This window comes from Staurois parvus, unplaced genomic scaffold (assembly GCF_062004578.1).
Source record: "Staurois parvus isolate SC_StPar_1 unplaced genomic scaffold, SC_StPar_1.0 ptg000139l, whole genome shotgun sequence".
NCBI lineage: Eukaryota > Metazoa > Chordata > Amphibia > Anura > Ranidae > Staurois > Staurois parvus.
This window is the reverse complement of record NW_028317935.1, coordinates 3,831,604-3,853,306: the sequence shown is the minus strand read 5'-3', so window position 1 is coordinate 3,853,306 and position 21,703 is coordinate 3,831,604.

The window sequence follows — 21,703 nt, the reverse complement described above, 5'->3', positions numbered from 1 at the left end:
GAATCTCTAAATTTAGGATTTTCTTAGATAGCAATCTTTTTCTGCCTGGATCCATGCCAGAAAGTGGTAGTGCTAAAATAGCATCAGGCACTATATATATACATCAGACTCACTGAAAGACTCATAAGTATGAATTAGACTTAAAGCTGTGCCTGTACTGCAAGGGTTAGCTGCTCGTTTAGGTCTAGGGGGCTTGGTACAGTACTTTACATACCTGATCCTCCACATCTCTGTGCTGCTAGACTAGTCCCCACAGTGCTTTCTCCCCCATGCTCCCGTGATGTAAAGTCCTGACATCATCAAGATCAATACAGGGTCCATAGCCCTGCACTGGGCATGAGAAGTAAGGGGTCAGTTCACCGGCCGAGCATAGGGGAGCACTGTCTTCCAGGAGGATAGGGAAAGTAACAATACTTTAGGCTACGTTCACACTAGCGTTGTGTGCAGGCAGCAGAGAGGCATTTGGGAAGCGTTTTTATCGCTTCCCAAATGCCTCTGCCAATTCTGCACATTACAGCACATGGTGCTGTTCTAACGGGAGCGTTTGCGTCGTGTTGCGGCAAAACGGACACCTCTGGTCGAGTCAGGAGGCATTCAAGCCTCCTATTCTAGTCTATGGTGCCGCTCCGCAAATGCCCGGCTGGTGTTTGCGGCGCGGTTGTGGCGCGGTTGCGGGCGTTTGAAGAGCGGTAACACCATTCAAACTGCATTATAGGCGTTTGTGGGGCGTTTTTAACGCTCGGCAAACGCCAAGCAACCTCCGCTAAACCGCACATGCGTTAAAAGACGCTCTGCAAACGCCGGGCCAACGCTTGCCAAACGCTATAGGGGCATTTGGCAAGTTTTGTTAAAACAGCCAAGTGTGAACGAGCCCTTACTCTTCTCTCTGAGTGGAGGATTGGGAAAGTAAAAGTACTTTTACTCTTCTGTAGCCTAAAAGAGCAGACTAAATGAGCAGTTAACCTTTGCAATGCAGGCACAGAAAGAAGTTGAATGTGGACTTTACAGCTCAACTACTCTCTCCCGGAAGAAGAAGGTATAATCAGAATATACAAAACATTCAATAGTGACTGTAGCATTGGGAGGATACTGTATAGAGTATAAATAAATATTTTTTTTTTGGTTTGAATACAGTGGAGAGGGAATAGAAACCCTGTTAGGTTGTTTTGCTTTGTGTCCCTATTAGGGAGTGTCACCCTCACTATTTGTCCCGTTTATCATTATCACCCAAATTTTGAGTTGTCCCCAGAACTGGAATAGAGGAGAAAATGTCCAATGCAGGGCACTAGTTTTGGTGACTCTGCTGACAACCATGGATACCCTCACTTTGGAGGAATTTTTTCTCACTTCCTGTTTTAACCATAGAACAGAAAGTGAAGGGAAATCTCCAGAGATGACGAAAAAAAAACAGGAAGTGAGAAACAATTCTTCCAAAGTGAGGGTATCCATGGGGGACACAGACAGCAAAACAACCTAACAGGGTTTCTAATCCCTCTCCACTGTATTCAAAACAAAAAAAAAATATTTATTTATACTCTGTAAAGTATCATCCCAATGATACAGTCACTATTGAATGTTTTGTATATTCTGTTTATCTTTTTAAGTGCCTCTGTAAAATGGGAAGTGATCACATATGATCCTTTGCAACAACACCGTAAAAACACTGTAAATGCTGTAGGCGTGTTGACAGCACGTTTACAATGTATTTCAATAGAAGTGAATGGAGGCAGTTGCATAGCGTCAATTCCTGCCAATCTCTGCAGGCAGCATTAGTTTTGCCTCACTGCAACCCAAACCAATGCTAACTCTGCAGTGTGAACATCTCCCACCGTTCCCCATTGTAACAATTTTGAGTAACAAAAACGCAACCCAACCTCCTATTTTCAACGCCTGTGTAAAAAGGCCCACAAAGATTAAATAAACATTTGTAGCTGTAGTTTGACAATGATGTACTTTAAATAGGCAAAATGGCAACAGGGATCTGCAAAGTGTGGTCACCCATAGCATTAACTCAAATTCTAGGTCATTGGAGTAAGCCATAAAGTGATTTATTGTTGTTCCAATTACTTTACTGTACATATTATTAGTGCTCCTTGGACTATTGTGTTTTGTACCTTCAGCAGGAAGTGGAAGCCTGGGAAAGATTACATCACTGAGTTCTCAGGCAGGCTGGGAGAACCCAGGAAGGGTGGGAGAGGGCTATTTCTACCCATAGGGGTTACCTCTTCTGTTAGCCTCTGGATATTTTAGTGCTAAATTTAACAAGAGAACTGTAGGGTAAGGGGCAGGGGCGGACTGACAACTCATGAGGCCCCCGGGCAATAGGGGATCATGGGGCCCCTGTGTCCTTGCCCAAACTCAAAAAAGCCTATGAAAAAGGTACCAGGGGCATCTCATGGGGCCCCCTACTGACCCCGGGCCCTCGGGCAGTGCCTGAGTTTCCAAATGGTCAGTCCGCCTCTGGTAAGGGGTGTTGCTGGACTGGGGACATGAAAATGGTAAAAACAGAGAGAACTAATGAGTCATTTACTCTCTGTTAATGTGTTCACTTGAAATACTCTGATATTTTTATTGATTCTGAACTTGACTGGCCATTTGAGGTGACTTCTTTAGTAAATAGCTCCATATTGCCTCTTGTTCTTCGGTTCATCCACATTTTTTAAGAACATACTGTCTATTGCTGTTGGTTTTTTTCTGATGGTGTGAAGAAAATGATGCTTATTTTTCAAGTCATTCAGTGCTACTGATAAAAAGCCTTTTTATCTATAAATAAATAGTTGTAATAAATATCCTTTTACACACACACCCTTAGGGAGTGATGCATTAATACAGTACATAAATCTCTTTATTTTTAGAAATTTTGAAGACTGGCAGGAAATACCATTGGATGGCATGTCAAATTCTAATAACACTTAGGAGCACATTAATTAAAATGGAAAAAAAAGAATAAAAAGTGAAGTTTTAGCTGCTAGCAAAAAGAAATCACTGTTAACTTTTCATTTTATGAGAAAATCAAAAATTAGTCTCCATGTTGTAATGTTGGTATCTTTAACACACAATCCCAATAAGATCACATGGACTTTTTAGGTACGATAGATAATTAAAATACAAAACATCTTTTATATTTGTACACAGGAAATATTTCTCATTAACAATATAGGAAATATACAAAGGAATACATAACCATGTACAGTGGGTGATACATTTACATAGGCGCCAGTAAAGAGAAAGCTGGGGGCGTTTCGATGATAAACTTCCTACACCCAATCTGTTCCCTGAAGATGACAGTAAAGAGCTGTACATGTTTCGCAATGAGGATTGCTTCTTCAGGAGCTTGACACTACCATCTAAATAAATTAGAACAAAGAGCATAAAGAGTAACATCTACATAGCTATTGTTTTCATTATTTGAAGACATTCATTTGCAAAAACTTACATCTATAAAAGAGTTAAAGGGAGTGAACTACAAGGACAGCCTGGAACGGCGGAATGATGGACAACCCGAACATTTGTGGGGCCCAGCATAATAACAATATAATGGAGTCTACCAGACAATACAATACATCAATGCTGAAAATATATCATACAACCAGGGAGGTATGCCACCACACATAATATAGATATAACTTATTTTCTTACACAGTGGCTAATATAGTCTATGTGTATCCTCGCCACTTATAAGCAAATATCCAAAAGTAAAAAAAGAGTTTCCTAGGGCCCATGGCAAAGAGTCAGAGGACTACTGAAGGCTTCAATATAGTCCTGGGTTGTCCAAAGGACCCCTTATATTCAAAAAGGAATGTTCATGACCATTCATTATCCTTATAATTCACCGAAGCATATAGTCGATAAAAGATAAATTTAAGACTCGCCAAAAACAACTAAAATTCCCACACATATAGGATAGTGGCTGATGAAGTGAACATGGTAACAATTCTGGCTGCTTTATCTCACAACTACAGTTTAATAACACTGGATAGTCATCCAAATCATTTGACATTACCACTGCTTGGGTCCTGCAACACAAAAGGTAAAATACCAAACTCTCAGTTATGTAATGAAGAATTGTCCCTGCAACCACTGTCTCAGGTAAGGGGATTTAAAGTAGGACTAAATCTGTATGCATACCATCATTTTAGATCTCTTATATGCATCCGCAAGTTATTCTGGGCCAACAGCTTCTACACTGCACTATATGCTGGTCCTAGCCATGTAGAAGTACGCTGACCGCAAACGGAGTGTGACATTACTTAGCTCGGCTGCTCAACTGCACATGCGCCTGCCCTACTGTGCAAGCACTGTAGCTCTACAGTGAAAGTCAATGAGACACCACCAAGGAGCGTCACAAGAGGAAATGAGACACTTGTGCAATTGAGAGGGGGAACCTTGCACACAGGGACTGACCCCTAGGGGAATCCATCAGCACCGCACACATCCGAAGGGGACCACTCAAGTGGGTGGTCTGCAATTATGCGTAGTGGTGCTACTAGCCGCACATCTGCTCATAGGGGGGTGTCCTATCAGACAGGCCATCCACAGTGTCCCAGCCGTCCACACCTACAATCAATTATATACAACATTTTTAACAGAGAAATAATACAACATAAATACTCCAATGTGGTACAATGCACTCAACACTCAAAAATATAAAGTCTATTCAGGTCAGTGCTAAGTCCAATATATAGATAGGTTGTCATAGTAGGCCCATTACTGGGCAAGCTACCTTAGAATATCACAGACCACAAAGACAAAGACCTCATATCCAATCTAAATTGACAATAGTGCTACAATATGTATACAACCTATAACAGTCTATATAGTCACATCATGAGGCGCAACACCACTAAGCAAAGATGGTACAGATGGTATAATAACCTCACCCTGAGACTCCTGGAATGGACTAACTAGAAAAAGAGACTGAAAACCAAAATCTGCAAGGATCTAATCATTAGGGGGATCCATAGCCCACGAGAGATGATAATACGATAGGGAGCCTATCTTATAAGAAAGGTTTATATGTCAGTATTTCATTAATCCCAGGTGGGTAAACGGCATTAAGCTGTTCAATCCAATATGTTTCTTTCTCTAATAATCTCATGTCCCAGTCTCCTCCCCTGGGGTTCGATGTCTACTGACTGGGGTGATCATTTTGCTGAGTAATACACATGATCACTGAGTCTCTGCCTCAATTTCCTAATCATTTTCCCTACATAAAATGCTTCACACCTACACAGTATCAAATGGAGCAGGCCTTCAGTGTTGCAATCTGCATAAAATCTAGGGAAACATTTCTCCCCATTGGGGAATGTGAAGAATGCACTCAGGTAAACACAGGTGCAAATGTTGCATTGGTTACATCTATACTGTAGATCCTCCTCCTTCCTAGAGGGTAGATTGAAAGTGTAATGACTATGGGTCATTTTGTTAACGAAGATGAGTTGAAAAAAAAAAGGCTGGAGAAGAGCATAGTAATGTAACCCACCAGTCAGTAGGGTAAGTATTCTGTAGTTACAGCAGATAGTACTGTGGACAAAAAAGTTCCACAACAAGGGATACGTTTTAAGAACGGGCCATGATCGTTACTGTAAAAATAACCCAGTCTAGATGGCAGTGTCCTCTTTGCGTCAGGGCCTGGACTTGAACCTGATCCCTCTACTGTGTCTGGCAGTAACTCTTCTCACTGAGCTACCTGGAATGCTGGGCAACACTCTGCCTGATCTATTAGACAATCCTGCCTTGTCCCTTGTTTTCTGCTGAACCTTGAACTCCTTGCTCCTCCCATGAACTTCCTGATTTAAGCCATGTCTCTGCACTTCCTCTTTGCCAGATTATTGTGCCTTCTCCAGCCAGTATCTGGCTTTTGTCTCTCCTGCTGTCGTCCATACCTTCGCTACCGACCTTTGGCTTGTTCCTTGACTCTGATTCTGCTTCATCCCAACCTGCTACCACTTGTTACCGACCCTTGGCTTGTTTACTGACTACGCTTCTGCTAGATCCCTACCTGCCATATCTGTTACTGGATCCTGGCTTGCTCACTTCAAGGTGGGGCGATCCTGAGAACTGCGACCTGGTACTAACACGCAGCAAAATCCATCTCCACTATCAGGAGCTCTGGTGAATATTGGTTAGTGCTTAGACCCCGCACCTCTGGTGAGCCTGTGTCATCTCCCAGGGTGACCTGCTTGTTTACCTATCCTGTTGGTTGGTCTGCTGCTATAGCTACTGGTCTCTGAACTTGACCTCTGTCCATGACACTTTGTCCCTTTGTCATTTACTAGATATTTATTAAAGAACTAGAGTATGATTAATTTACAAAGTGATATTTTACAAAGCTAAGTGAATAGGTTAAAGCAAAGAGAATTCAGAAATACAAAGATCAAAATGATTAGAGGCACATGGTGGAATGTTTTTTTCTCTAGGCTATAATGCTATCCCCTGGGGGCACATTTTACCAGACTGGAAGTGAGGGAAAATGTGAAATTGGAGAAGAGACAACAATAAAAAGTTGATAGACATTTGAGCATTACTCTACTTAACAAAAACAAACAGACAAAAAACATTTTTACTTTTTTCTGTGTTGCTGTTGGACATGTAACCTAACTTCCTGTCTGTTGAAATGGTTGTTGTTCCCAGAACAGTGAGTCAGGTGAAATCACCATATTGTTTAACTTTTCTTCTATATACTTATACTCTTATACTTAATTGATTATTCTGTGGAGAAGCTGCTGCCCTGTGGTGGCTGCTCCTCCTCCTCAGAAGAGGAGAGTTCCAACACTTATGTGAGCCTCCACTGTCACCTTCGTCTCCTACCAGCTGTTCCTAGGAAAGGAACAAGAAAAAAATGTTGATGTCAAAAATACTAGTTAGATAAGGAGGAGAAGTAATAGAGGCTAGGGGGCAAAGGAGCTTGGAAGCAAATAGAACAAAACAGATCTGAACCCCCCCCCCCCACCCAAGTTTTTTTTATGTAGAGGAAGGAAATTAATCCTATCTGTGACTGCTGTAACCTGCTGACTTGCTTCTCCTCTGAACCCTGACACTTGCACCGTGAGGGATTTCAGCCTTTCCCTTCTCCACTCAGACTGTAATAGAGAGAGAGACAATCAGAAGAGCCATTAAAGGAGCCAATGACAGGGGCTTTCTCAAGCAGGAGGTGCAGCTGCAAAGCATTGTGGAATATGCAGTCTTGAACAGAAATGGCCTGATAGGCTTATATGAGGAATGGAACTACATTCCTGTATGCTTAGTGAGAGCAGAGTGAAGGTCTCCATCTTGTTTTTCCTGAGGGGAGGCAGTCTGCATGTGGCAGGGAACAGTCTGGACCTAGCAGAGAAGTGCTTAGGGTCAGTTCACTGCATGTTTAGTTATCTGCATCAGTCAGGGGAACATCCAAACTGAGAGATGTGGGCCTACAGTACAGTGCCTACACCGACAGTGTGAAGCGCTCATCATGAGGTGACCAGAGGAGCCTGTCATTTCCAGGACGATCATTTGGGCCTTAGTCACAGGATCTGGTGAGAGGGATTTTTCCCACTGGCAGATGACAGGAACACTGTTCACATACAGAGACATTACACTTTGCCCATACTCACCAGGCACTGAGTTGTGTAGATGGCCCTGCTAAACAGACACAGTATTTGCTTTTGCTATACAAATACTGCTAAGGGATTACAATTATACTTTACCATAGGAGTTTAAGTGCACCAACGAAAGTGGCTAGCTGAAGACCCCAAGATTCATCCTGTTACCAAGAGACTGACGTTACTGGTGCCATACGGGCACGCGAATGCGTATTCAGGCCTCTATATTGCATGGTGTGTGAGGGAATAGCTTTACCTTGGAAAGTAGCTATTAAGCATCAGTTGGGTACAGTGTTTGCCTACTGGGCTTGTGGTGTCGGGGGTTAGAAGGGAGAAGTCTGACACAACAGAGAGTCATTCTTCTGCTCTCCTGCTTGGACATCATAGAGCCAAATTTATGTAAAGGGATTTAGACCCACTTTGAGGTTGCCATTTAAGTGTTTGTCTCTGCTCTTGGGGTTATTCACGGTTGGAATCCCCTGAAAGCAGCCTAAGTGTAAAAGTGAGCTATATTGCTTTCGGTCACAGTATTTGCTGTTCTCTTGATTCACCTAACATATACCAGTTGTTAATGTTTATTACTTCTCATAGAGGTCTTACAGTAAAGCTGATCTCTGTGTTTTATTGTAACGTGTGTGCTTTTCATTGGTCCTTGCACTTACACTATTGCCAGGTGTGTCAGTTGGGGCTGAGATAGTTCTTGGGGTTGAGAGGCAGAGTGGTGGAGTGAGCAAACTTAAGCTGCCCCCTTCGAGGGTATCGTTACATTTAAATAAACATTACTTACAGGTCATAGGAAAGGGTGGTTCCTCAGCTTCATATTGCTTTAACATTGCTGCAACCACCTCCACACCTGGTCATAGCAGTGTTCTAACATTTTCCAAAGACTAACTGCTGTTAGTCATAAACTTAAAAAAAAACAATTTTGAGTTATCTTACTCCCCAGCCTTGTAACAGTCACATTATAGTGGATCATGTGTTCAGATCCCTCTCCACAGGATGTAAAATGTTTTGTCTTATATTTATTTGATGCTGCTATGGAGGTTACATGGATGAAGTTTTAATAGCTAAAGTTTGGGATAGATTAGATACATCTTTTCATACATGGGAATTGTGAGACATTGGTAATCATCATATAGCCTCTCCTATTTTCACCACTTTTTTGATGATGTGAGCCAAGAGCAAAGCTTGATATGACACATACTCCAGTGACATGTGCTGTATTACCCTCCAGTGACATGGGCTGGCTCCGTTTTACCCTCTGTTCCTCCCCCCCCCCAAAACCTACCTTCCCCCATCCTATCAATCTCCTTTCCCTCCCATGGTTACAAGTACATGCTAATATCTGAGGAAAACTAAGCTTATGTGGAGTATATTGATAATTTCTTCTCAAGCTGTCTGAATAACACGAGTGATGCTACCATGAATAGAGCAGGGGCCACAATAGCTTATGGAGGGAAGAATCTGCTGTCTCCTTTTCCAATTGCAGCCTACTGAGGGAGAAAAAGAACAAGGTGGGGAGGGCAACCACTGAGAACACACCTTCTCAGTATCCAGTATCGATGCCTGTCAGGGAGTGAGGTCAGACTGCCTTCTTTCTGTCTCCTCTTGTCATGTGACATATCACATCAACTTAGAGAAGCTTCAGAAGAAATTGCCTTAATTCCCGGGATGGTGTGAGTGCTGAGATGGAGGAGTGAAAAGTAAGGGTCTTGAAGCGCGTCGGAGAGGAGCATATTAATATAATCACACAAACCAGAAGTGATGAAGACAACAGTTTAATATGAGGTGATGCCGATCCCCAGGCCTTAAGGAGGCAATATATTTAATATTTTTTAAGGACAGAAATACATATAACTGTACGTATTTAACTATGTACCTAGTTGTTTGCCTTATGTCCAGCCTTAGATAATTAATTTTTCTTTCTGATATAAAATCATGCCGTTTTGTGTCTATAATAAGTGAAGCCAAATACATTTTAAGCCAAGCATTAAACAACATCTTGACTATGAAATTAAATTGATAACACATTTATCATTTACATCCATAATGGTTCATTGAATCTTGTGTGAAGTGCAACATTTCCAAAGTTAAAATCAAATTCTATTTGAATATATGGAGGGTGAATCTTGATAATCAGTTCTGGCCATTTTTAAGGCTAATAGGCAAGGAATTGTTATGAAAGGGCATGATGATATGGACACTGCAAAGGGGGACATATACCAATACAACAAATATTTGAAAACTTGTTGGCTGAAAAAAATAAAAAATAATCATTTCACTTAGCACGTCTTTTGTAATCAGCATGATATGATTCAGAACATTTCAGAAAGAAGTTCAGTAAAACAAAGCAAATACTTTTGAAATAAACATGAGCCATTATGAAGGGTGAACTATCCCCTCTTACATCAATGTCCCCATCAGAGTTTCCCCTTATATCAGTGTCCCCATGAGAGCTTCCCATTCATCAGTGTCCCCACCAGAGTCTCCCCTTTTATCAGTGTCCCCATGAGAGGCCCCATTCATCAGCTTCTCCTCCCCCCATTCTTTTCCTTGAGACTGTGCACACCAGCTGTGACTCAATAAAATCTTGTATGGAGCCTTAGTTTGGAGACTTCTGCATTAAATCACATTCTTGGGAGATGCATTTAGGCTGCATGTGGTGTCACAGTGCGGTTTTTACAAATAATGTCTGATATACTGTATTCTGGCATCATATATTTTGAAAGTGTAATCTAATGTTTAACTTTAATACTATTGCTTGACTTAAATACAGCAGAAGCACCCCATTAGAACTTGAAAGAAAACAAAAAATCAAAAGGACATTTTTTGTTGGATAAATTGTAACACCTGATTTTTGTATCCAGTGGTAAAGCTATATCCTTCAAATTTGTAGGAATTGGCCAGTGACAAAACAGTTTCACAGTGTAGTTTGTGAGCTTCTTTTTTGTAGTTCTACAGTGCGTTGTCTTAAAAGTTTAATAAAATGTCAAAAATACAATGGTTTGCCAGAGTGAACGATATTCAAGAGATGGAGGAAATAACCGCAGCCCTCAAACAGTATAGTATTCAATAGTATTCTATTAGGCCATTAGCATGCAGTCGATGGCCTCTTTTCTGTCTTGAATCCGGGTGGACACGGCCCGCCATGGAATAAAATACGGTGCATTTAACTCTAATTTTAGCCACACAGGTATCACGCCACAACCTTTCTCCTTTTTTCCCCTGCGAATCTCACCCACTTCCCTCGCCACCCCCCCCCCTTTTTTTTACCCCTGTGCCTTTAGACACAGGATATTTTCCTCTCGGGGAAAAAAGAAATGTTCCTGCTCCCCCTCTTCATTATTTTTCCTAGATTCAACTCCCCCCAGATCCAAGGTATTCCTCTCGGGCAGTGATCTTTTTTGTGTATTTTGTTTGCTTTTACTTTCCTTTTACAAAAAAATTTAAAAGCTTGCGCGCCAATTATTATAACTATGACATCAAATACAACTTATACAATTCTCTGGTTACCTGTGTGTACTGGTTACTTATACTGTAAAGCTGCTTTGTATCCTGCCTTACACTGTTTGTATCTGCCATGTGCACTCTCTCACTGAGAGACAGCGTATATTTGTCAGATGTGATGTGAGCCGTTCAGATTAAAATAAGAGCGCTCAGAAACATTTCAAAAACACAACTCCACATTCCTCAAACCCCCTCCCATCCCTGTATTACCAATTATTTCCAATTCAAAATATAAAAGTTATATATGGTAAAAAATTGATTAGTACCTGGAGAGTATGTAAGAAGCTTGGTTAAGCCCCAATTTTAAAAAGAGAGAGAAGAAGCAGTTATTATCTTAATATAAACATTATTATTTTAGAAGACAATAGCTGCAAATATTGTTCAGTGGCTGGACAGTAAGTAAGCAGCTTGAAAGGCCCCAATATAAGACAGTGAGAAGAGGCAAATTTTATCCTGAAATATACAGTAAAGTGTATAATTTCAGAGACAATAGCCAAAACTATTGTATAGTGGCTGGACCGTATGTAAGGAGCTTGGTTAAGCCACAATTTAGGGAAAGAGATGAGCTTGATTAAGTCGCAATTTAAGAGGGTGAGACAAGACAGATTTTATCTTGATATAAACAATAACGTGTATTATTTCAGAAGACAATAGTCACACATATTGTACAATGGCTGGATAGTAAGTAAGGCCAAAATATAGGCAGGAGAGATGAGGCATGTTTTATTCTAAGATAAAAAGATGAATAGAATTAATTATTATTATTATTATTATTATTATTATTATACAGTATTTATATAGCGCCAAAAGGTTTTCTCAGCACTGTACATTATAGTGGGGGACAGTACATGAGACAATACAGTAACAAAACAATACACTAGGGGTTCGAGGGCCCTGCTCTTTCGAGCTTACAATCTAGGAGGGAGGGGATAGTGGTACAGGAGGAAGTGGCTGTGGGGGATGGAGTGGTAGGAGGAGTGGAGGAGATCGGCTGTTAGGTGAGAGTGGGGTAGGCTTCCCTGAAGAGATGGGTTTTCAGGGTGCGCCTAAAGGTGAGGAGGGTAGGTGACAGTCTGATGGATTGGGGTAGTGAGTTCCAGAGGATGGGGGATGTCCTGGAGAAGTCCTGCAGTCGGGCGTAGGAGGAGGAGACCAGGGAGCTAGAAAGAAGGAGGTCTTGTGAGGAGCGAAGAGTACGGGTTGGGTGGTATTTGGGTATCAGGTCGGTGAGGTAGTTTGGGGCAGCGTTATGAATGCCTTTGTATGTCAATGTTAGTAGTTTGAATTTAATGCGTTGGGCAATCGGAAGCCAGTGGAGGGAATGACAGAGGGGGGTGGCAGAAGCGGAGCGGTTGGTAAGGTGGATGAGTCTGGCTGCTGAGTTCAGGATAGACTGAAGCGGGGATAGCCTGTGTTGGGGTAGGCCGGTGAGAAGGGAGTTGCAGTAGTCCAGACGTGAGATAATAAGGGAGTGAACGAGTTGTTTAGTAGTGTCTGGGGTTAGGAACGTACGTATTTTGGAGATGTTGCGGAGGTGGAGCCTGCATGAGTTTGCCAGAGATTGGACATGGGGTTGGAAGGACAGGTTTGAGTCTAGAGTGACACCTAGGACTTTGGCTTGTGGGGTGGGACTGATGGTGGCGTTGTTGGTCGTGATGGAGAGGATGGGGGGGCGCGGGCTGGGGGGAAAATTAGGAGCTCGGTTTTGGAAAGGTTCAATTTGAGGAAATGGAGCGACATCCAGTCTGATATGTTGTTCAGTAGGTGGGTGATACGGGCGGAGACTGAAGGGGTGAGGTGAGGGGTGGACAGGTAAATTTGCGTGTCATCGGCGTAGAGGTGATAGTTGAAGCTGTAGGAGTGTATCAGTTTGCTGAGGGAGGAGGTGTAGATGGAGAAAAGAAGGGGCCCAAGGACAGAGCCTTGGGGGACCCCAACAGAGAAGGGGAGGTGGTAGCATTATAGATAATGTTGAAGGAGCGTTGGAATAGATAGGAGGAGAGCCAGGAGAGAGTGGAGTCTCTGATGCCAAGGGAGTGTAGTTTATTAAGGAGGAAGGGGTGGTCAACTGTGTCGAAGGCCGTGGAGAGGTCGAGGAGTAGGAGGACTGAGTAGTGGCCATTAGCTTTGGCGGTTAGCAGGTCATTAGTGATTTTGAGTAGGGCGGTTTCGGTTGAGTGTAGGGGACGGAAGCCAGACTGTAGTGGATCGAGGAGGTTGTTGTCAGTGAGGTGGGAGCTTAGGCGATTGTAGACTAAGCGCTCAAGGAGCTTGGATGTAAATGGCAGCAGGGAGATGGGTCTAAGGTTGTTCAGGTCGGTGGGGTCCAGGGAGGGTTTTTTGAGTATGGGGGTGATGTGCACGTGCTTTAGGGGGGAGGGGAATGCACCAGTAGAGAGGGAGAGATTGAAGATGTGGGTGAGGGAGCGTAGGATGGAGGAGGAGGGTGACCGGAGGAGTTGTGTGGGGACAGGGTCAAGGGGACAAGTGGTGAGGTGAGCTTCTGAGAAGACCTTAGTGACCTCCTCAGTGGTAGCAAGGCTGAAGGAGCGGAGTGTTGGGGAGGTTATAGTGTGCGGGATGTTAGGTGTGGTGGGGGGCAGGGCGGTTGTGAGGTCAGAGGAGGGGAGAGTTGAAGGGGTAATAGTGGGAGGGAGGCTAGGTGAGGAGGTAGATTAAGCATTGGCGATGTCCTTACGGATTGCATCTATCTTGTTTTGGAAGTGATTGGCAATCTCGTGGGCGGTGAGTGAGGTACTGGGTGGAGGTGGGGGGGGGGAGAGAGTAGGGAGTTGAAAGTGGAGAAGAGCCGGCGAGGACAGGTGGAGAGGGTGTTGATGAGGGTTATGAAGTAGGCTTGTTTGGAGGTGTGGAGGGAGGAGTTGTAGGTGAGGAAGGCGGGTTTGTAGAGGGAGAACGCTCAAGGGGATCTGGTTTTGCGCCATAATCACTCCAGCGCGCGACTGCATCGTTTAAGTTTTTTAGTGTGGTCATTCTGCCAGGGTTGAAGCGGCTTGGGTCTAATGCTGCATGCGGTTAGGGGTGCTAAGGAGTCTAAGGCAGCTGACAGCGAGTTGCTATACACAGTAGTGGCCAGGTCAGGGCATGACAGTGGAAGGATACTGTTGTACAGACGGTCAGCTGCAGTGTGGAGTGGGGCCGGGTTCAGGTTGCGGAGGTTACAGCTGGTGATGGTTTGAGGTTTGGGGGGGAGGTGTTAGAGGACGGGGAGACGGAGAACGTAATGAGGTTGTGGTCAGAGAGAGGGAAAGGGGTGTTTGTGAAGTTGTGGAGGGTGCAGAGATGGGAGAAAACGAGGTCCAGGGTGTTCACGTCGATGTGGGTGGAGGACTGTGTGCACTGTGTGAGAGCAAAAGAAGAGGTTAAGTGGAGGAGCTGGGATGTAGCCGGGGTGTTGACGTTGATAGGGATATTGAAGTCACCAAGGATGATGGTGGGTAGCTCAGAGGAGAGGAAGAAGGGTAGCCAGGTGGAAAAGTCGTTGAGGAAGCGGGATACGGGTCCAGGAGGCCGATAGATTACTGCAATCCTCAGAGGGGTGGGAGAGAAGAGCCGGATGCAGTGGTCCTCGAAGGAGGAGAAGGATAGAGAGGGGGGGTTTGGGAAGCCTGGAAGGTGTTCAGCGGTGACAAGGGCATGCTGACTTCACCACCTCTACGACCACTCGGTCTGGGTGAATGGGACCAGACGAGACCTCCATAGGAGAGTGCCGCAGGGGAGGTGGAGTCAGTGGCTTGGATCCAGGTTTCGGTGACTGCTAGGAGGTTGAGGGAGTGGGAGATAAAGAGGTCATGGATGGCGGTAAGCTTGTTGCAAACAGATCAGGCGTTCAGGAGTGCAACTGAGAGTGGAGGGGTGGATGTGGGGAGGAGGGGGACAGGTATAAGGTTGAGGGCGTTGCGGCGGTTTGTGGGAGTAGGAGGGTGCCTAGTGGGTGATTGAGGTGGTGAGGGGCCAGGGTTCGGGGAGATGTCCCCGTCATTTAGGAGAAGAAGAAGGGTGAGAAAGGTGGCATGGGAGCGTGATGTGTAAGAACGTGTGGGTCTGTTAGTGGTGGTGTGTGGGTTGGTGGGAGAGTGGAGTATCAGGAGGAGGTGGTGAGAGTCGTAGTGGGGAGATGGAAGTAGTGAGGGTGCAATGTAAAGTTGTTTTGGGGGAGTAGGAGGGTAGAGGGAGGAGATTTTGGGAATGGAGGAGAGGAGTACGAGGAGGAGTACAGGTGGCATATTAGGAGGGTGAGCGTAGTGCTGGTCAATTGAGGGAGGTGAAAGGTTTCACATCAGGGCGTATTGATGTGGAGAGTCTGTTGCACAGTGCTGGAGGCTGAGTCGGGTCTTGTAGGCCGGGTTCATCTGTGGGAGGAGAGGGAGACTGGTGGGCAGCTGGGTCAACTGCTGGCTAGTCGCGGCAGTCTGTGGGTGCTGTAGGCTGGCATCTGTAGGTGCTGTGGCCGGCATCTGTAGGTGCTGTGGCACGGCGTCTGTAGGTGCTGTGGGCCGGCGTCTGTAGGTGCTGTTGGGCCCTGTGTCTGTAGGTGCTGTAGGGTCCGGCGTCTGTAGGTCCTGTAGGGCCTGTCGTCTGTAGGTGCTGTAGGGCCTGGCGTCTGTGGGTGTTGTGGGCCGGTGCTTGTAGGTGCTGTGGGCCAGCACCTGTGGGTGCTATAGGGCCCTAGCGTCTGTGGGAGCGGTAGGGTCCGGCCTCTGTAGGTGTTGTAGGGCCTGGCGTCTGTGGGTGCTGTAGGCCGCATGGCAGACTCACCTCCGCCGGATGGACGGGACTTGGGGCTGTGCAGTGGCAGGGGACGGGGGGCGGCTGTGTAGCACACGGTGGGGAGGAGGGAAGGAGTTCTGGTGGTGGTGGCTTACCCTCTCAGTGCCGGTGGTGGTGGCTTCTCCTCACGGTACAGGAGGCAGGATAGGAGGGAGCAGGAGGCAGGGGTGCTGGTGAAGGTGGCTTCCTACACTCTGTAGGTACCGGTGGGGGTGGTTTTTGCTTCCCCTCTCTCTGTGGCGGCGGCTGCGGCTGTAGATACCGGTAGGGGTGGTGGTGGTGGTAGCTTCCCCTCTCTCTGGCGCGGGTGGCGGTGTCTTGGTTCATCGTGGTAGAGGACCACGGCTTCGCAGGCCACAGTAGGCCGCAAGGGACAGAGCGCCCAGTACCCTTCCTCAGTTCGCCACGGCGGCTGTAGGTACCGGGGGACAGTGGTCGGAGCTCCGCCGGAGGGACAGAGCGCCCAGCACCCCTTCTGGGTGTTGGCAGGACCTCCGGTGGTTGCTCCGGAGCCCGCTACCGCCCGGATGGCTGCAGATTCAGTGGGGGGCGCCGGAGCTGGCAATCATGCGGCCGCTCCGGTCACCATCTTGAAGATTCATTATTTCAGAAATAATAACCACACATATTGTACAGTGGTTGGTCAGTATGTAAGCATCTTGGTAAGGCCACAATGTAACATAGAGATAGAGACGACACATTTTATCTTGTTTGGCCACTGTACAATATGTTTGCCTGTTGTCTTCTTAGAGGACACAATGCCACATTAGAGTGTATTATTTGCAAAGACAATAGCCACACATATTGTACACTGGCTAGACAGTGAGTAAGAAGCTTGGTAATGTCACAATATAAGAGGAAGAAGTTAGGCAGGTTTTATCCTAAAATACTGGCCTGTATTATTTCAGAAGACAATAGCCACAAACATTGTACTTTGAATTGGACTTAATTTGGCCACAATGTAAAGGGGAGAGATGAGGCAGGATTACTTTAGAAATAAACATTGGAATGGGTTATTTCAGAGACAACAGCCACACAGATTGTATGGTGTCGGAACAGTATGTAAGTAGCTTGGTAGGGTCACAATGTAAGAGGGAGAGACAAAGCAAGTTATACTTTGAAAAAAAAAAATTGTATATTATCTAAGAGACAATAGCCACAAACATACTTTTTGGGCCAGATGAGACTAGTTTGCAATCACATAGTTTAGACACTGCCTATAAGTGCTGCCTGAAGTCAGGACTTTCTGCTGTGGTTGAAAATGTCAAAAAATCATCATGGGAGTGCTGCCACCTCCACTGCTCCTCCTTTCAAGGATCTTAGGATCAGAGGCATGTTGAGTATAAGAGAGAATCTTGCCATCATCAGAAAATGTGGCCAAAAGGTTCTTCTGCAGTACCTTGTTGAAGTGGTGCATTTTATGCTCCCATTGGCATGGTGGCAGTATCTGTGCCATTTTACCTTGTATTAGGGATTCAAAAAAGGTTGCTGTACAATAACAGTCTCTCTCTTTTATGTCTTAAATCCTGTGATCCTTGTACGAGCATTTCAGCAAAAGAAACCCATTCCTTACAAATTACCTGCAGCAGAGGACCCTGAGTCCACTGTATCACTGAGAACTGCAGTGCTCTCAACAATCTCACCTCACCCATATACAAATACTGGGGTTTGGGAGGGATGACATGTTCTCATGGAAGCCTGCTCTATTTCCTTTGTCTCATCACCAGCACTACAACTCTTCTTACTCATCCTCTGCCGCCTGATGCCTCTATCTCACAGGGGTGGAGGCAGTAGGCAAATGATCCTGCTGGCCCTGAGACATCAGCAAGTCCTCCTCTTCTTCTTGCAGCTGTGCTTCCATTGCCTGTCTATGGCAACATAGGAGGAACACAAGAAAGAAAATTTCAGTTGTCATCATTCTGATTGCCTCTTTAAAAGGTGACAAGGTGCTGTTATGATTGATGAGCCACTGATGTGCTAAAAAGCATCCCAGTTTCCCAGAGCCTGTCCTCATACCATACTCACGCAGATACTCATTGATACCCTGTTGCTGCCTCTGCAGCATGACCATCAATGAGTTCCAGCATATGGGGGAGTTGAATATTAGGTGGTTGGCAAGCAGCTTGTGCTGCATTTCTGCCAGGTGATCACTTGCCAGGTATGACCATCTTAAAAGGCCAAACACTCTTCTTGCCTGATGCAGGACCTCCTGGAAGCCAGAATACTTAACCAGCAACAGCTGTATCACTAGGTTGAGGACACGTATCATGTAAGGTATGTGTGGTAACTTTCCCTGCCAAAGACAACCAGCTGGGTATCTGTCATTTAGCAATGGTAGTACAATGGGTTAACATTACTGAGTGGTGGGTCATAGTGTCAGAAGTAAAACATCATCAAGTGGCTGAGAAACATCATTGGGCAGCTCGTTGTCATGACTGACTCTGGAATTATGTGTCACTACCTTCTTGAGGGCCGCTGTGTTTCTGGGTCCCGCTCAGCTTCACGCAGCCAGGCAACACACATTTTCTTCCACGCTTGCATCCACAGTCAGTGAACAGCCCATGACCTTGGTTTTTGTTATTTTATAAGGGGAAAGAACTTGGGATAATAGGAATTATGAGATGCCCAACTTGACTGAATCAATGCAGAGGGATAACTTCTTTCCTATATACAGAAGTATCTCCTCTCCTCTGTAGAACTGTTCCCAGCTCCATACCTGCAGACACTACCAGCTCAACTGGCTGCTCTGAAGATCTCCCAGGACAATACAATGAATGAAAGAAGTGGGCCAGGGACACAAAGGCTGGAGAGGAAAAGATTATATTCTGGATGTCCTTCAGCCAGGAAATGAGATGGGTTCTATCTGACTACCTGTAGCTTCTAATGCAAATTGTGAGAATCATCCAGTGTGCAGTAAAAAGCAATTTCAGTACTGGGAAGGAGCCTGTACAACTGTGCAAGGCTCAAGGTAAGGCCTTCAACTTAAAGGAAAGTTCTCATTTCATATTATGTTACATCTTACACCCATATTCCAGGTGTACCATGTAACATCTTACTGTAGCACTGGCCCGTACCCCCCCAATCCCCCATTGTAGCAGCTAGTGGGGGAATCTTCTTCCCCTGATAGCTGTCACAATTAAAAAAAAAAACAGGGCTCTGCTCACCCGGCCACATCATTCATTCACAGAGTTCTATGAATGGGAAATTACAAGTAATGACAGCCTTTGCGGCTATTGGCTTGTAGTTCTCAATGAACTACCATGACACTGTTGAGCACTGTGGTAGTTCATTGATTCTTCTTGTCAGTGTGAAACTGGCTGTCCATATGATGTACAGGCTGACAGCTCACACTGAAAGTCTGCAGAAGTTCTGCATGGCAACAGCGATTTGCAGATCAATGCTTTACCTGCAAAAAAAAGTGCATTTATTTATTTATTTTTAAGTGAACTTATTCTTTAATAAGTATTTCCACTGCTTTCAAGTAAATGCAGTAACAAGGCAAAGTGTTTTTTTGCGGTTCTTGATCTTATTGTAATGATTATGTTACTGAGCTATGAAAAACAAATAGAATTACTGTTTACTTTGTGAATTTTTCTGTACTGTTTAGTTGACTGTTAATCACTTATTAAACATCAATTATTAAACATCAATAATTAGTAATTCTGATGTTTGTAAAAAAAAGAACATATTAGTCTAGAAAAGCAACGCACTGAAATAAAATGTTCCATTTTTGCTCATAGAGCTAAACTTGAGTTTGCTTCAAATGCCAGATAGAAATTCAGAGAAGCTAATAGAGGCTTATGTTTTGTAATCCTATAATAAACAAACAAATATACTTCTGTTTGATATGTTCCATGAAACATTCAATCTGCTTGGTGGATAGCTGAAATATTTTTTAAAAAAATATTTATTAAATAAATAATCTTGATAGATATTTGATGCATCAGGGTTGATTTATTAAACTGGAGAGTGCAAAATCTGGCATAGCTGCGCATGGTAGCCAATCAGCTTCTAAAAAAAGAAACCTGGAAGCTGATTGGTTCCTATGCAGAACTACACCAGATTTTGCACTCTCCAGTTTTAGTAAATCAACCCCATAGTGTCTGAGACATTTACAATGCCTGATCTTTAGACATTGTCTAGGTATTTACTTGTCAAAACGCAGGGTCTTGGTTGTTAATAGACTATAATCTTTTTCTGATTAAACATTTTTAAGGTATAAACATTGTCTAAAACATACAGTCAGTGTTAGGCCTGATGTAAAGCTTGTTATTGATTTCGAAATCTAGCAGTAGTTACTCACATTCAACTGGACTTTTTCTGTAATGTAGAAGACATTTTGTGGCCTGTGGAAGCCACTCCTTCAGTTCTAATGAGTGTCAAAAAAATATATTAGCATTTATATCTAAACAGGTGACACCAACACCTTGATCCAATTACCATGGAAAAGAAAATGTTATTGTCCAAGGACAGGATAGGACCCAAGGACAGGATAGGATGTGTGGAAACTGTGAAACTACCTTGTGCTAGTTACATAATCCCATTGGTGTCAGAAAAGCTTTATGAATTTTATTCCTTTGATTTACATTACTGAAAATTTGAATTGTTGTTAAAACATTGGGGTAAAATTGCATTATATCTGAAAGATATATGGTATCTCTTACAAGCTAGATGTCCCCTGTCCAAAATGTGCACTTCACTTTTTTCAAAATGATGCCCTATTTCCCAAAAGGGTAGGAAAACTGCAGAGTCTTGACAGGGAGGACAACTGGTTCTTAAAAGGCGTGAATTAAGTCACCTATGTCATACTGGAACAGCCATCATAGAAAAGAGATTGGAAACTGCTGAATGTGGACAGAGAAGACAATTGGTTTGGCAAGGGGAGTGAAATAGGCAATCTACATCAAATTGGAACAACCATCACTGAACAGGGGTGGAGACCTTCAACACCACCTTCCACATAAAATGCAGTTTTAACATCTTTACCTCAAAGTTTTGACAAAAAATCACACCTTCAGCAATGTAAATCCAAGCATTAAGGTTTACAAAGTATTCCTATAACCAAGTATAGCATAATGTAATTACTATAGGGTGGTTCCAAAATTTTCGCGCATCCTGTCCTTGGACAATGACATTTAACTTTCCATTGTAACAAGGGGCTGGTGCACAGTGTTTGGCTACAAATGATATTTTTGTGAAATTCATTACAAGTGATAAGTGGAAAAGTGTCCCAAAACATTGGTGTCCAGTATAAAAGTGGCCCTTTACACTGAAAATCAGAGTGGACAGTAGTCTACTCTGGTAGTCAGTAGAAAAGACACCACCTTACATTGGTGGTCAGTGAAAGGAATGCCACTATAGTGACTCCTGCTAAATGCCATTGGGGCCAGGATTATGCAGGCACTATCAGGTAGAAAATGAATCCACCACTGCTCACTGATAAAGGAGACCCTAGATATCTCTGGGGGAGCCCCAGGGTTTTACTGAACCTTGGTTTAGAAAAGCTGCCCTATATGTTGATGGCAAGTATGAAAATGTCTTTTTACACTGGAAATCAGTAAAAAGTTATCCTTTACAGTGGTGGTCAATATTTGAAGTGTCCCCTTACATAATTGGAATAGTAAAAAAAAAAGAGCGCCCGATGTCCAAAAGAATGCACTTTTGATGGTAGATTAGGAGGCATTTATTGAGAGTAACGACAACTGCATTAAGCCAACGCGTTTCTGGAGAAAAGACTCTCCCTTCTTCAGGGCTATTAAACAAACACAAAGAAACAGAGAAACATATATATGAGAAAGAAAAAAAAGTATCTATATAAAAAAAAT